Consider the following 15,319-nt stretch of genomic DNA (forward strand, 5'->3'; position numbering starts at 1 on the left):
CTTTCTCTTTTCTTTCCCTCGGCCCTCCCGCCTCCCTGCCTCCTCCTCGCTTCTAATCTTCGGATCCCCGGGGCGGTGGAGGCGCCTCGCAGATGACACGCGCTGGGAAGGGAGGGGAAAAGCGGCGCGGGTGGGGTGTGGGGGGGGAAATACCGAGAGAGAGAGAGAGCTCCCATCTCTGGGCGCTCCGGGGAAAGGGAGGCTTAATAACCAGAAGAAGAAAGAGCATTGTTTGGGTTCCTTTTGCTGAGTTGCGTTTGAAAGCTTGCACCACTTGGTTTGTAAAGAGATAAAAAAAAAAGTGAGTCAGATCAGATCAGATCAAATCAAAGCAGGGAAGTTTAGTTTAAAGGAACCGGCTCCCTAGTTTAGGATCCCGTTTACAACCTAGTCACTGAAGATCCAGCCATCGCCAAACCCGTATTCCTAAACTGCACTCGTGCGAGGAGAAATCTTTTGGGGCGTCTTTTGTCGAGCTTCCCTTATATTACCGAGGAGGATGCTATCACCAGTGCAGTGATATATTAAGTCTCTAAACTGAAACTCAAAATGCTTGGGAGAGAAGAGGATTGTAAAGTCGTGGTCCCGATTTGCCCGTTTTGGGGACGGAGCCTCTCCAAGATCTTAGTTTTTCTTTTTCATAAGGCAAACTTCAGTATGTCTGTGAAGGTTGTCAATCATCCAGGTCCTGGCCATCCCAAAGGTGTTTTTCAAAAAGCAACTGGACTTTAATTTCTCCCCCCCCCCTTCCCTTGAAAGCGTTATTTATTTTCCTTGAAAATGTTTCTCTTCTCATCCAAGAAGCTTTTTGGATGAGAAGAGAAACATTTTCAAGGAGAGGGTAATAAGAACGTTCAACTGTTTTTTGAAATGCACCTTTGGGGCAAACTTCAGCAATTGCAGCTTTGATACCACTCCATGCCAAACACCCAGCCCTACCCCTTTTCTTCCCCAAACCACAACTTGCAACGCGGCGGGCGGGCGGAGAAAGGCGGGCTTTCTGCCTAGCGTGAAGGTTTGGTGATCTTTGGAGAGAGGAAAGGCAAGTGCTTGCAGTGGGAAAGAAAGATCAGAGTCGCCTGCAGTAATCCAGGCTTCACCTACCTGGCGCCCTCCAGAAGTCTTGGTTTATATCTCTCATCATCCCCAGGTAATATTCATTGCCCATCCTCCCGTACAATAATAGGCCTTTCAGTCAAACGCTCCTGTTTGGCGGGGGTGGGTGGTGGGTGGTGGAGTTAGTCGGGATTTAATGCCCACTCGGTTGTCCCCACTTTAGGAAACGCGGACTCAAAAGGGACCGGTTGGTCTTGGCCTTACCGTTTAGCGCCACTTAGCGGACAACTGCTGCTACTGAAGACCGGAGGAGACGGGATAATCGCACCTAGGCGCCAGGCTCTTCAATCACCGAGCCCAGCAAAACAGTAATTAAAAGCCACAACACTGAGCCAGCGCACATCCTCTGAAATCCTCAGAAGAAAGAGACATACCTGTGTGGGAGAATCAACTTGTTGCAACAGCTGCTAACGGGGAAAGCAAGTTAGCCTGTAAGAAATTCTTAAAACAGAATAAAATCTACCTCTCTTTCCATCTCTTAGCGCACCCCACCCCACGTTTTGTAAGAGTGAGTTTGCAGCATCAGCCCTGTTACAATGCTGTGCCTCCTAAAGGACGTTAGTGAAGTCCATGCTTCCCATTGTCAATGCAAAGAATACTAAGAAGGTAGCTTTCTTAGAGGCTTTGGAAGTGGCCAAAGAGAATACTGAAAGAGTATACTGTTTGGAAAAGATGGGGCAGGAGGGGGGGGGCGTTGATCTGGTTTGGAAAGAAATCGCCCCTTGCCCAGTTGGCTAAGACAGTTGGGTGGTTTTTTTTCCAGGGCCATCTTGCTTTATTGCAAGTTACTATGAAAGCTAGCAACAAAACTTGGGAGTTGTTCTTCAGGTGCTACACCCTTTCCTTGGTACAATTTTGATCTTAAAAGCAAGGTTTTGAATTGCTCCTTAATTTTGCTGGCTTCCCTGCCCCACTCACCTAACCTGCTTTATACTAGTTGCAGTCCCTCCAAGGCACTATCTCATTTCAGCTTTCCTGACTGCATCTCGTCTCCCCAGCTTGTTGTGAGCCAGTTCTTTGCTCTCCTTCCCTCCCTGTTGACTCAGACTTGGTCCTCAGGCTCAGGAGAGGCCTTTTGACTGCAGATGCAAAGTGCACCAGGAAGTTTCGACTAATGAGCTAACCAAAAAGGTTGATCTGAAAGAGAAAAACATGTTTAGTGACCCCAAAACTTTAGGAAAAGAGATAGCCTACTTGACACCAATTATTACTTCATTTAGGACCTTTAGATCCAAGAACAAAAAAAATAACTCATAATATTTTTATATCAAACTGGAAGTAAAAGTGGCCTAAAATGTTACCTTGAACGCAGCATAACAAAGAACATATTATTGATGCAGGTTAAAAATGGGAACCTTTTAAATGTTCAGGAAGCCAGCGGATATCAACATAATCTAATCCAAACATGAAGAGAATGTAATGGCAAGGAAAAGCATTTCCTGGTCAATTTCCACAAAAGATTTAAGGGGAAAGAGGATATGATAGAACCTGGCAACCGCTTACAATTGGAACATTTAAAAAAGAAACTGAAGGCTTGATTTTGGCTGCACAAAAGCAAGCTACTTCAGCTAATGTAATCAAGGCCAGAATTGAAAAAATCATCAAATGATTTCAAATGCAGCTTGTGCAAAGAAGCAAAAGAAACAGCAGTCGATATACTCAGCTCGTGAAAGATCGCACAACTGGGTTATAAACAATGACACAGCAAGGTCATCAAAATAATTCACTGGAACATCTGTAAAAATTACAGAGCAGTAAGGAAAAATCAGTGGGAACATATAGTTGAAAAATTAAAATACTGTGGGATTTCTAAATACAGACTGATAAAAGTCTGACTCATAACACACTAGATATAACTGTAATTGATGTGGCAATACAGGGGGAATAGTAGAACAAAAGACAAAGAATTGCAGAAGATCACAAATATCAAGATCCGTATTTTAAAATTGAACGATTATGGCATAAAATGGCCATTGATTGCTTATCGGCACACTCCATACAATGCCCAAATAAATAAATAAATAAATCTTGGAAGGCACTTAGAAAATCTGTGCATTGACAAAATTTTTATCTGTCAAGCTAAAAGGCCACATTGCTCGGATCTGCACATACACTACGCTAATGCATCATGACATCCAGGTTCTTGGGAAGAATTCAATATTCAAGGCCAGCTAAAGAACTGGCAGCTGTGATTTCACATTTCTGTGTACATAATAATATACCTAAATCTTACCTTGTGGATGATGTTATTAGGCCTTTTAATATTGCTGCCAGAGTAGGTCTGGGGACACAGTGGTATCTTCTTCAATTATAGAGTTTGGTTCCCATGTCCCATGGTTCCTATGATCTGTTGCTATTGCTGAGTAGCTTTTTGTGTGAGGCAGGGGCTATAAACAAGTGTAGCCCTATCATTCAGGCCTTATGAAACAGACGTATAATTGTCCAGGATGGACTGCAGGTCATTGATGATACGTCTGACTGTGTTTTAGTTGAAGAGGGACAAGTGATATTCTGTTGTTTTCTTTCCTGATTATTTTCTTTAGATCTTTCTTAAATACCAGTGAGCCCTCTTTTTTTTTTTTTTTTTTAAAAATATTGTTGGGTAGATACTGTACTTTGAGAAATGTCTGATTTAAATCCTTAACTTGTGAGTCTGACAAGTCTGAACAGAGTTGGTTGTTATATATGGGATGGCAGTAGATAATGAATTCTTGTGTATTTCGAGCAAAAAAAAAAAAACCAAGAATCTAATCTGGTGTTTTTATTCTGTAGTACCATAGTAGTTTTTAGGAAAGGACCCATTTGCATGATTTAATTCAGCCCTAAGTTGCTTGTGTGGTGAAATGTATTGAATTCTAAGTAGAACTTTGCTAGGATTTTGTTTCCATGAGTCTAGTTTTTTTTTAAAAAAATGTCATCAGTGTTGTTCAGATAGAGAAGCTGTGGAGAATAGGAACTATATGGAAACACGATCATATTTCAAGCGTTAAGGTGTGATGTTATCTGAAGTCATGTATATATTCATAGGAATGTTACTGATTTGAAGATATTTTATTTGTCTAAAGATGAAATATTGTGGATAATTACAAAGTCATAAAGTATGAAGGCTTAATATATGGAGACAATCAGAAATGAAAATCCTTGTGACTTTTAATTTATCTTTCTGGGATAGGTTGCTATAACAGGACTCAACATCTGTGGTAGTTGGAATGTTGTTTCTTGGGAGATTACCAGTCAGTTGTCTTTTCTTAGAAAACAATTTATATTCTTATGCCACTTGTAATAGAAGAGCAACATTCAAAACAACTAATGAACAAACACTGTTCTCCTTTGGGCAACTTGTCACTGACCTTAAGAACAAAGAATTTCAAAGACAGATTAGAATGCAAAGTACCTGAGTGACAGTTCATAAAGATTTTTAATTTTACTTAATTTGTGCACAGTAGGACAAAGCCCTTTATTTAAGGGCAATTGACCATGGCAGACTGAGCTGTTCCTGACCTTTCCTTAAGCCAATCCTTGTTGCAGTGGTTTGGCAATGGGGTTGGGTTGATGCATATTCTGGACTATGGCCACAACAGCTTCCCATTGGTCCTCCCCGCCTCTTTCTTCCACATGGAGAAGATAATCCCCTTCCCCAGCTAGCTCATGTATGGGCAGGTCTACCCGGGCTTGTCTGCCTTCTCTTTTTTAGGGATTGCTGTCCTTTTGCTAGTCTCCTTACGTTTCTTTTGCTTTTACAGATGTTTATACACATGGATCTCTTCCCAGCACTTTTCCACATTTTCTTCTTTGACACTAACACAGACCCCCCCCTCCCCCCCTTTTTTTTGCTGTAATGATTAAAGCAAAACAAGGGTATTTCTTCAGTCCCTCATTCCACTGAGAAATTTTGTGGCAATGAAAAAACCGATATTCAACGTTCACACAAGCAAAGAGAATGATTAGTTGATGCATTGTGAATCCAGCCTTCATGCCATTACGCCTGCACTGTAATTGCAAGGTTGTTTTTACAGCTATATAGGACAGTGGCTGATATTGCAGGCGAGTGCTGAGAATGTCATTAGACTAAAATGAAGCAGGTAAATCAACTACTCCGGAGGTCAGGAGAAAAGACAGCTCAGGAAAGAAAAAGTACTGTCGAAGGAGAGCTTCAAAACATGACCAGAGACGCATTTAGATAGAAGCACGTAGATAGAAGATTTATGTTGTCTCTTTCTACACTCAAGATGTTGTAAGTGGCCAAGACAGACAACAAGGCAAGCAGAAGCCCAATTGTGGCCTACATAAATTAATCAATTTTGAGCATTTCAAAGATGTTTCTGATATCCCCCAACAATGTTTTTTTGTGAATGGCCACACTGCTTATTGCATTTATTTATTAGGTTTTTAAAGGCAAAGGTTTCCGATATCCAGTCGTGTCCAACTCTAGGGGGCAGTGCCCATCTCTGTTTCTTAGCTGAGGAAGCCAGCATTGTCCAAAGACATTTCCACGGTCATGTGGCCAGCATGGCTACATGCCACAGCGCAGAGCGTGCGGTGAAACATGGAACACTGTTATCTTCCTGTCAAAGTGGTACCTATTTATCTACTAGCATTTTCATGCTTTTGAACTGCTAGATGGGCAGGAGCTGGGACAAAAACAGGCGCTTTAGATTTTTATCTAGATTTTAGCTTTAGATTATTTTAGCTTTAGATTATTTATTTATTTATTTATTTATTAACATATATTTATATGCCGCCCTTCTCCCGAAGGACTCAGGGCAGCGAACAGAAGATTGAAAAACAAACGACAACAGAATAAAATCCTAATTAAAACCAATTAGAAGTCTAAAATAATTAAATAGTAAAAACCCCGGAATCAGAATCAGCCCATTTGATGGAATAGCCAAGTCTTTAGGCCACGGTGGAAAGAGTGGAGATTGGGCGCCGTCCGGAGCTCGGTAGGTAGCCCATTCCAGAGGGTAGGTGCGCCCACAGGGCACCGCCAGCCAACATTGTCTGGTCGATGGCCCTCTGAGGAGGGCAGCTCTATGTGAGCGGATTAGATTCATATCCCACTTTTATTACTTTATAAGTCACTTGTACTTCTTCTTTCCTCCTGTTTTCCCCACAATAGTAATCCTGAGGTGGATTGGGCTGCTGCATTGTATGCATACTTGCATTGTATGTATATACTTGGAAAGATTATTGTGAGCAAATTATTTAATTAATATTTAACCTTTCCGTCTGTAGAAGTTATTGCTCTTGAATTTCAGGGGCATCCTACATTTAGATATTACCTGAAGCTCCAAAATTGCTTGCTTGATTTCTGTAATCCTATTTTAGGCTACATGAATTGTCTGTGTAAGTCACGATATAGGCAGAGTAATCTATTAGTAGAGAAAGGAAAGGAAATACTTATGCAAATCACTAATCTTGGGGGGGAAAAAGGGTCATGTGCCATTCATTTTGAAATAGTGCTTCTAATTATTCTTGAGATACTAAACTACACACTGCAAATATAGTGTACAGTTACTGAAAGGTTAGCGGATTATTCTGGAAATTCATTGTGTTATGTGTTTGTCATTTAAAGACAAGCAGGAATAAAATGGAGCGAGGTATTGTGCCCAGGGTCAATTATATTTTTTTCTATTACTGCTCAGCTCTTCTTGAGTCGAACCTAATGTTGACCGAACCTACGTTTATGATTGCTTGTTGTGAGTGGTGTGCTTTCTTGTTACAGCAATTTGGGAGCAGTTCAAAAAATATTTGGAAGAATATGAGTGGAAAATGATTCCTTTAGCCTGCAAAAGGAATGGTAAAAAAAATCTTTAGGTTAGATTAGAAACGGATGTAAAAAATAGATTCTAGGCCTGAGTTTCTGAATACACAACATTAATACTGAATACAGAAAAGAAAGGCATGTATGTATGTGTGTGTGTTTTACATTTCCAGGAGCTCAGTATTTCCAGGAGAAAAAGGTTCCTACTGGCAGTTTTTGAGATACATTCATATTCTTCAAAAGTACTCTGCCTTTGAACCAAAATAATTTGACCGGTTTGGAATTTAGACTGATTCATTCTGTCTGGGGCAAGTTTATTTCATTTTCAGTGTGGGGATTTTTTTTTTTTAAGTGCTGATATCACCACCACAAAGACAATTAGCTAGCAAGAAAGCTGCCAACCTCTTTCAGTCTCTCTCTAGCCGCCTCTCCACCTCCAGTGACTATTCACCACCAAGAAAGCAATCAGTATTCATTCAAAGCAACATCCAGCAGGCTGGCTGAGTTGTTTACAAGCCAGCTGCTCGTGAGTCATAAGTGTGTTTAGGACCCTGTCCCTAGCATCCTTCACTAGGGCATAATACTTGGCTTTTCTTCAGTTGTTTTTGCACTGCTAGTTTGAGGGGGGGGGAGGTTTCCTTCACTGTTTATTGCACAGTTAATCTAGCCTGGACCAGTAATCCATTAGTGGCATTGCCTGGGAGAAATCTGGAGGGAGGTCTGTTTTGTTGGGAAGATAATCTTAGCAAGTTATTGAGAAAAACAAAAAACAAAGATATGGGGAGTGTTATACCAATTCATCCATCTGTGGTCAGTATTTGGTAAAGTAGCAACACAATAAGGTTTGTAATTTCCAGACGTTTTTGGTTGTTGAATGGATTAGGAACAAATAAGAATAAAGCAATATTTGCAAAGAGTAGAGCAGATGATATCCGTCTTCATCCTCTAGTCAAATAATTAATGAATATTCCTAATTGTGCTGAGGTTAGAACTACGATATCACATTTTTTTTTCCACTGTGCAAAATTTTCTTACGCAAACTCATTTTCTTGGCTTTATAGCAGGAGTTCATCCTAAAACAATAGATTCTACTTCAGTTTCTTTAATTATTAGGAAAATTTCAAGTTGTAATATGTAACACAATTTTGCAATGTATTTTCATCTCCTCCTGGGAATGTTTCTGTTCAGGGTTCCATTCAGAAGGAGTATTTTCCTCCGAGGTGCTCCAGATTGTCTTTCCTTATTTTTTTTTTCCTGACTGAGCATGTTCAATCTTTAGCAGAGTATATTTTTTCTGGCTGGGGTAAGATTACAAATATTTTTGACATTTTTTTCGAGACTCAGAATTAACTTGATTGTTCTTGCTTTTTCTTTTTGTGGCTTCATTGTTACAGAGTCATAGAACATAAGGTACCTTGCACATCACGTAGTCCAACCCAGTTCAGGAATACTCTAATGGTATGTAGGAATGAATTTAGGAGATTGGGCCAAGAGATGCTGCCAAGGGAACCATCAAATAAGAAAAAAACATAGCCTATAGCTGGATAATGGATGGGGCAAGAGGTTCCCAAAAGATTTTCCCTAGTTTCTTGGGCTATAAAGTAGATGAGGGGACAAAAATATAATTTCAGATTTGCAAGATTCTGTCAATGTAGCTTTACAATAAAGTAGAATTAACTCATCTCTTTATGTTTCCTATCTGATTTGCCACACAAGGCTGACAAATATGTTGCCATAGGATAACCAAGAAATAGCCCTCCAGTTTTTGCTTAAAAAATAATACCACCTGTTAAGATCATTAGTTTCATTGCTGACCAGCTGCTATTGTTAGGAGATTTTTCCTAATGTTGAAACTTTTACTTAAATGCTTTTTTTCTTGATATGTCTTCTGGAACAATTCAGAAAAATCCATTCCATCTTTTAAATGAAAACAGCTACATGTCTCCATGCGGTCCTCTCCTCTCCTCTCCTCTCCTCTCCTCTCCTCTCCCCGCCCCACCCCGCTTCGCCTCGCCTCGCCTCGCCTTGCCTCACCCCTCTCCTCTCGTCCCCTTCCTCTCATCTCCTCCCCTCCCCCTCCTCTCTCCTCTCCCCTCCCCTCCCCTGGATATACTACAATTATCAAAGGACTTTCTAAACTTGGGTGCCCAAAGCTGAATATAATAAAGTATGTGTGATCTGACCAACACTATATAAATTTCAGTCTCATTGCACTCACCACTTGTGTTTGCTATCAGAAACAAATAAATAGGACCCAGGATGTCTTTTTAAGAGCTAGGTCAAGCTTAGAAGCAAAGTCAAGAAGAATTAAGAAGTCAAGAGCCCTGGTGGCACAGTGGTTAGAATGCAATATTGCAGACTAACTCTGCTCTACAGCCTGGAGTTTGAGCCTGACAAGGCTCAAGGTTGACTCATCCTTTCCTCCTTCCAAGGTCAGTAAAATGAGGACCCAGATTGTTGGGAGCAATATGCTGACTCTGTAAACCACTTAGAGAGGGCTGTAAAAGCACTATGAAGCGGGATATAAGTCAAAGTGCTTATTGCTATTGTTAAGAATGACACTAAAGCTTTGCTTTGAAATAATAGTTATTTTCAGACAAGGCATGGTTTTTATAAAATATTTATCGTATTTATCAGTGTCTTGGCTTAAGGGATCCAGTGAATGTTGCAAGTAACCTGATAGCTCTCAATCATTGGATGAATTTCAATACCTAAATAAAGAACAGATTTGGTTGCAGTGCAGATCCTTCTTTTGGGTGAGATACGTATCAGTAGCAACTCAGTTAGTAAAATTATTAGAGGAATCTTTCTACATATTTAAAATTAATGCTAGTGTAAATAGCATTTATATGTTGAAACTAAGGTTACCATCTTTTTTTTCTTATGTGTTTCCCTCTCTCTCTTTTTGTAACAAAACCAAATGTTGGATGTAATTGCTTATCCCTATAAGGGAAAATTAAGAAAATGAAGCCTTGCAATACTTTTATGGTCTGATTGAGAAAAAAATATAAGGGGACAGTCCAGAAAATGACTGGATTTACATTGCTAGACACAATAATATTATAATAAAATTAAAACAACATAATAAAAACAACCAAGGCTATTAAGGAAAAAAAATAAAAAAAACCACACACACACACAACTAGATTTTGCAGCAAAAAAGAGATTCACCAGGAACAAGTCCAGCTTAGTTACTCTTACTGAATAATATTAAAAGCATGTGTTGCTACCCAAATTAACATAATCTCAGATTTTGCTACACCCTACTAGGCTTTTTAAGACTTAATCTAGATCACAAATGCATTATTACCTGGGATAATACAGTGATACAAATATGCTGTATCTGAAAATTTGGTGAGAAAGAAGAAAGAAATCAAGTTCAAATTTAAAATGGTCAGTATTATAAACCCTCTAGAGCAGTGTTGGTGAACCTTTTCGGCACCAAGTGCCAAAATAGGGCTGCCTGTGTGCATGCATGCTGAAAACCAGAAGAGCAGCCACCTGGTGCACATGAGTGCCCAGGGAAGATGATCTTCTGGTTTCTGGTGCACGCATGCGCACTGGCCACCTGGTCTTCTGGTCTCTGGCATGCATGCGATCACCGGAAACCGGAAGATCATCTCTCCGGCACGTGCATGTACACCCGGTGGCTGCTCTTCCTGTTTCCAGCACTTCTGTGCACCTGAAGACCAGCTGGCTGGCACGCTGGAACCTGGAAGAGAAATGGGCAACGGCTTGCGTGCCCAGAGAGATAGCTCTACATGCCACTTCCGGCACATGTGCCATAGGTTCTAGAGTAATGTTTCTCAACCTTAGCAATTTTAAGATATGTGGATTTCAACTCCTAGAATCCTTCAGCCAGCATGTTCTGAAATTGACAAGGTTGAGAAATTCTACTCAAGAACCATAACTCAATAACATAGCACCTATTTCTTTAATCCTTGATATGTCCAAGTATTTTTAATGGGTATTAGCAGAGAGTGAAATGGAGAACTATATGAGGTGTATAATCCCTCCTTCCCTCTTTCCTCCTTCCTGCAATACCTCATCTCCACAATAGAAAACGGAAGCTGATAGTGTATTAGTTTTTGTGGGGATTGATGGGTAAATCTGGACTAAATTAAGAATACGTTGGTGTTGAGATAAGTGAAACTCCAGTTCCACAGAATCACAGAGTGCCCACTGCAGGGGTGGGTTCTACTTACCTTTACTACCGGTTCGCAATAAGAACGCAAACACGCTTCTGCGCATGCGGAGATTGTCAATTTTGACATCCAGGTGGGCAGGCGGAGGCTCCCACTGCTTTTAGTACTGGTTCGCAAGAACCGGACAGAACCGGGAGCAACTCACCGCTGGCCCCCAGGTTCAAGCTCTGTTCAGTGCAGTTTAAACCATCCGTACCCAATGGCTTCTCTGCCTCCTACTGTTCTCTGATCTCTTGTTTCGAAGTAATCAAACTAACCACCAGGAGTCACTGTTGGCTCATGTAAACAAATCCGGCATGACATTTATCCAAAGGAACAAAGTGTTTTGCTATGAATTCTTAGACAGGAATTTCTTAATGTGCTCTGATTATCATCCAATCTACAGTACTGTCTCTTGTGATAGCATCTACTGGAAGGAACATATCTTTTAAGAGATTCTCACAACCTCTCTCCCTCCACACCCAATTCCACACATCACATTCCACATCTACATCCAATGAATGTAGAGGGGGAAAAAAATTGAGTAAAATTATTATTGTTTACCTGTCATTTGCATGCAAATGCAGACTTGTGTGCATGCACACACACGTGGATACCAGAAGGAGGGTCTTTCCAGGGATATAGCGAGCAAACAAGCAGTAGTAGATAAATGCTCCATGTGTACCCAAAATGGAAATAGCTACTTCGGAAGTTGGGTAATTAGTTTAAACAGCCATTTAATTTACTTATTATAAAAGAGAAAAATAAATAAAGCTTGGTCTATATAGTCTGAAGCAGCATATGGAGATTGGGTAATTAATACTCAGTTTAAGCTCAGTTTTCTAAATTTCACACTGCTGTGGCCTTTTCCCTAGCCAAATACTGTGTTTTCCCGAAAATAAGACCCTGTCTTATATTTTTTTGAACCCCGAAATAAGCGCTTGGCCTTATTTTCAGGGAGGTCTTATTATTTTGGGGTGTGTGGAGCAAGATGGGGATCCTCTTGCCATCTTATCTGATTTTCAGTTCTGCGTTTAAATATTTTCGGGGAGGGCTTATTTTTGGGGGGGAGGTTTATTTTAGCGCATGTGCTCAAAAGCCCGATTGAGCTTATTATCAGGGGATGTCTTATTTTTGGAGAAACAGGGTGACAAGTAACAATCCATCCAAATATTTTAATCATACTAATTTTGTACCTAGAAAATGAGGATGCATAAAGTGTGTCTGATGTTGTCTCGACTACCTTGCCCCATCTAGCATGTCTTAACTAGGGAGCCTCCAGTGAAAGGGAAGATACTTCATGAGGCAGCCTGTTCATTATTTAGCAGCAGTTGTCCTAATATTTAAACCTAATCTACTTCCTTGTACTTTCAACATACTGGTTCTTTTCCCATCCTTTTGGGTAACAGAGAACACATCTATTCCCTCTTTTATGTGACCAGAATATTGCTATTGTATCTCATCCTGCCCCCCTTGGTGGTCTTTTCTTCTTCAGGCTGAACAAATTCAGTTCCTTCAACTGTTCCTCATAGGACTTGATTTCCAGTCCTTTCCATTTTGGTAGTCTGCACCCCCACCCCCACCCCAGTTTGATCCAGTTAGTCAATTTTGTTTTCAGACTGTGGTGCCAGAGCACTTCAAATGATTCCTGACCAAGGCAGAAGAAAGTGGAACAATTATTCCCCACAATCTGGACTCTTATTGTTTTGTCAATGCACTCCAATATGGCATTTGCCTCTTTATTACTTATGCTTGTTATTTTTACCAACAACTCAAGGTGGCAAACATATAACACAACACCCTCCTCCTATTTCCCCCCACAACAATCCTGTGAGGTGGATTGGGCTGAGAAAGAATTTACTGGCACCAAAATCACTTAGTTGACTTTCAGGGCTAAGGCAGGACTTGAACTCATAGTTTCCTGCTTTCTAGCCTGATGCATTAACCATTAGACCAAACTTTTTTTAGCAGTTGGATCACACTGCTGGGTCACATTTAACTTGTGGGTGAGAAGGACATCCAAAGCCTTTTCACATGTACTATTGCCTAACCGATCTCCAAATCCTATACTTGTGTCTTACATTTTTCCTGCGTAGAATGTTACATTTCTCATTAGATTTCTTCCTCTTTGTTTCAGTTCACTATTGTCAGCCCTCCAGGATAGACAAGACAGGAAACATGATTACACGGGTTAATTCTACTTTACTATAGGGCTACATTAACAGAATCTTGCAAGTGAGAAGTACAACCTTCCTGCTGCCATTTTTAATTGCTTTATTCATTAGGGCAGGTCCTTTCTAAGTTTGTCCCCTTGAACTTTAAGCCATAGGGGGCTCCCTCTTCTCTTGTCTGCTTGTTTCCTAGGCAACATCTCTTCCCTTTGTCCCCAAGTTCATCCTTACATTCTATTATAATTACAGTAGAACCTCTGGTCACGACCATAATTCGTTCCATAACTTTGGTCACGAACCGATTTGGTCGTGACCTGGACCTAATTTTGGAAATTTGGCACTTACAAAAAAAATGGCGCGGAAGAAGAAATTGCCTGCGGGGAAAAGAAATTGTGAATTTTTTGGTTGGAACCCAATTTGGTCGTGGTCAGAAGTATTCTTGACCAGAGGTTCTACTGTATTTAGATCTGTCTAGAATTTGAGCAATACTAATGTATATACTAAGTATACAGTGTACAGCTGAGGAAAATGCCACTCAATTTGAGACAATAATCTACTAAAAGTCACTTTATTCCTCTCCATTTAATTGTCACTGTAACTTCTTGGTCAAAATGCAACCTGCAGGATCCAGGGCTACAAATGGCCTTCTATAGCCACAGCACAATCTGGGAAGTAACTGTGCTTATATTAAATGGAGATTTAATATGGTATTTAATTTGGTATTTTTCTTCAGCCCCTTCTTTACCCAATTTTTGGTATGTGGCCCAAAGAATTAGGTTTTTATATACGGGCTGCAAAAAACCGAATGGCCTCTAAAGAGCAGCAAAAAGGGTTTTTTTCTATTTTTTTGCTGCTACAGTCAGCCAGATTTTTATAGGCAGATATAGTTGTGCTAGCTAATATGTCAATCATTCAAACACAATCCTTAACATGAAAAACTTTTTTGGGTTTTTTTTTAATAAACCTTCTAAAGCATTACAATTAACTAAAGCATTACAATTAAAAAAACCCTTAGTACCGGTAGTTTGTAGTATTGTATGTAAATTTAAATACAGAACACTATAAAAAATAAAGTATCGTAAAAGCTCAAAAGTTTTAGAAGAATCATTGCTTAATAGATGATTGAGCATAATGATTCCATTATGAGCCTGTATTTTTTTTTTTAAAAAAAATGTATTACCAATCATTTTAAAATAAGAATTACTCCAATATGTCAATTTCTCATACAAAGAAAAAGCAATTTTAGTTTTTTTGCCCAATAAGGCCAAGAAATATCTAGCTGCTTTCAGTGCTGGAATAGCAACCAAATTCCTACTATAATTAGTACCAAGAATTTGCCATGACTTCAAAGGTATTTTCTGAGCTCACAATGGTGCATATTCAGTATTGTTTCCATCCCAGTGCATAACCAAAGTTAATGGATAAACCCAATGAGATTATTTAACATCAGGAAAATTAAAATCACCACCATCACAATGAAGACATAACTAAGAAGAAGGTCTTAAGTATTATGCTCCTTCTATAAAAAAGTTAACCATTAATTTATCAATCTATTTAAAATATTTAAGTGGAACCAACATAGCCATTGTTCTCAAATGTATATCAGATTTGATGCAAAATTCATCATCATATTAATTCTTCCCTACAAATTAAGGGGTTTTTTATTCATCTCTTAGTACATTCCTTTTTCTGGATTATACATTTTGAAATGTTTGTATTGATTAAACTGGATATTTTTCTAGGGATAATAGTCCCCAGGTATTTAATAATTTTTGGACATCATACAAAACTGTTTTTTCTCTACTTCTTTTGGAATCTTCTTGGCAATTGGCATAGTATTTGATTATTGTATATTACAATAATTGTACAGGTTCTACAAATTTAGGTAAAGTTTGCTGTTAGTCATTAAAAAAACTCATCATTGTCTACATAGAATAAGTATGCACAGAGATGTAACAACTTTAGAAACAAATAAACTTTATAGAAATCTAAGGTTCTGCAGTGCATGAATTTCTGATATTTATTATATATCACTTTGGGATTTTTAAATTAAAAGGTAGGCTTTTAGGTATAAACAAACAAAC

General features: G+C 39.4%; 1 long non-coding RNA gene across 3 annotated transcripts in view; it reads left to right on the forward strand.

The window, feature by feature from the left end:
- The first annotated feature begins 10 nt into the window (after nucleotides 1-10).
- The window catches only part of LOC117674810 (uncharacterized), a 55,174-nt gene continuing 39,865 nt past the window's right edge, over nucleotides 11-15,319 (forward strand). For 2 of the 3 annotated variants that reach the window (XR_015731155.1, XR_015731156.1), the window contains exons 1-2: nucleotides 956-1,150; nucleotides 1,280-1,547. This is a non-coding gene — a long non-coding RNA (uncharacterized LOC117674810). Of the gene's footprint in view, nucleotides 1,151-1,279; nucleotides 1,596-15,319 lie in introns of those variants that run through there. The other variant, XR_004593994.3, reaches the window with a different exon arrangement.

Source organism: Pantherophis guttatus, chromosome 1 (genome assembly GCF_059756535.1).
Source record: "Pantherophis guttatus breed Tessera chromosome 1, ASM5975653v1, whole genome shotgun sequence".
In the NCBI taxonomy this organism is placed as follows: domain Eukaryota; kingdom Metazoa; phylum Chordata; class Lepidosauria; order Squamata; family Colubridae; genus Pantherophis; species Pantherophis guttatus.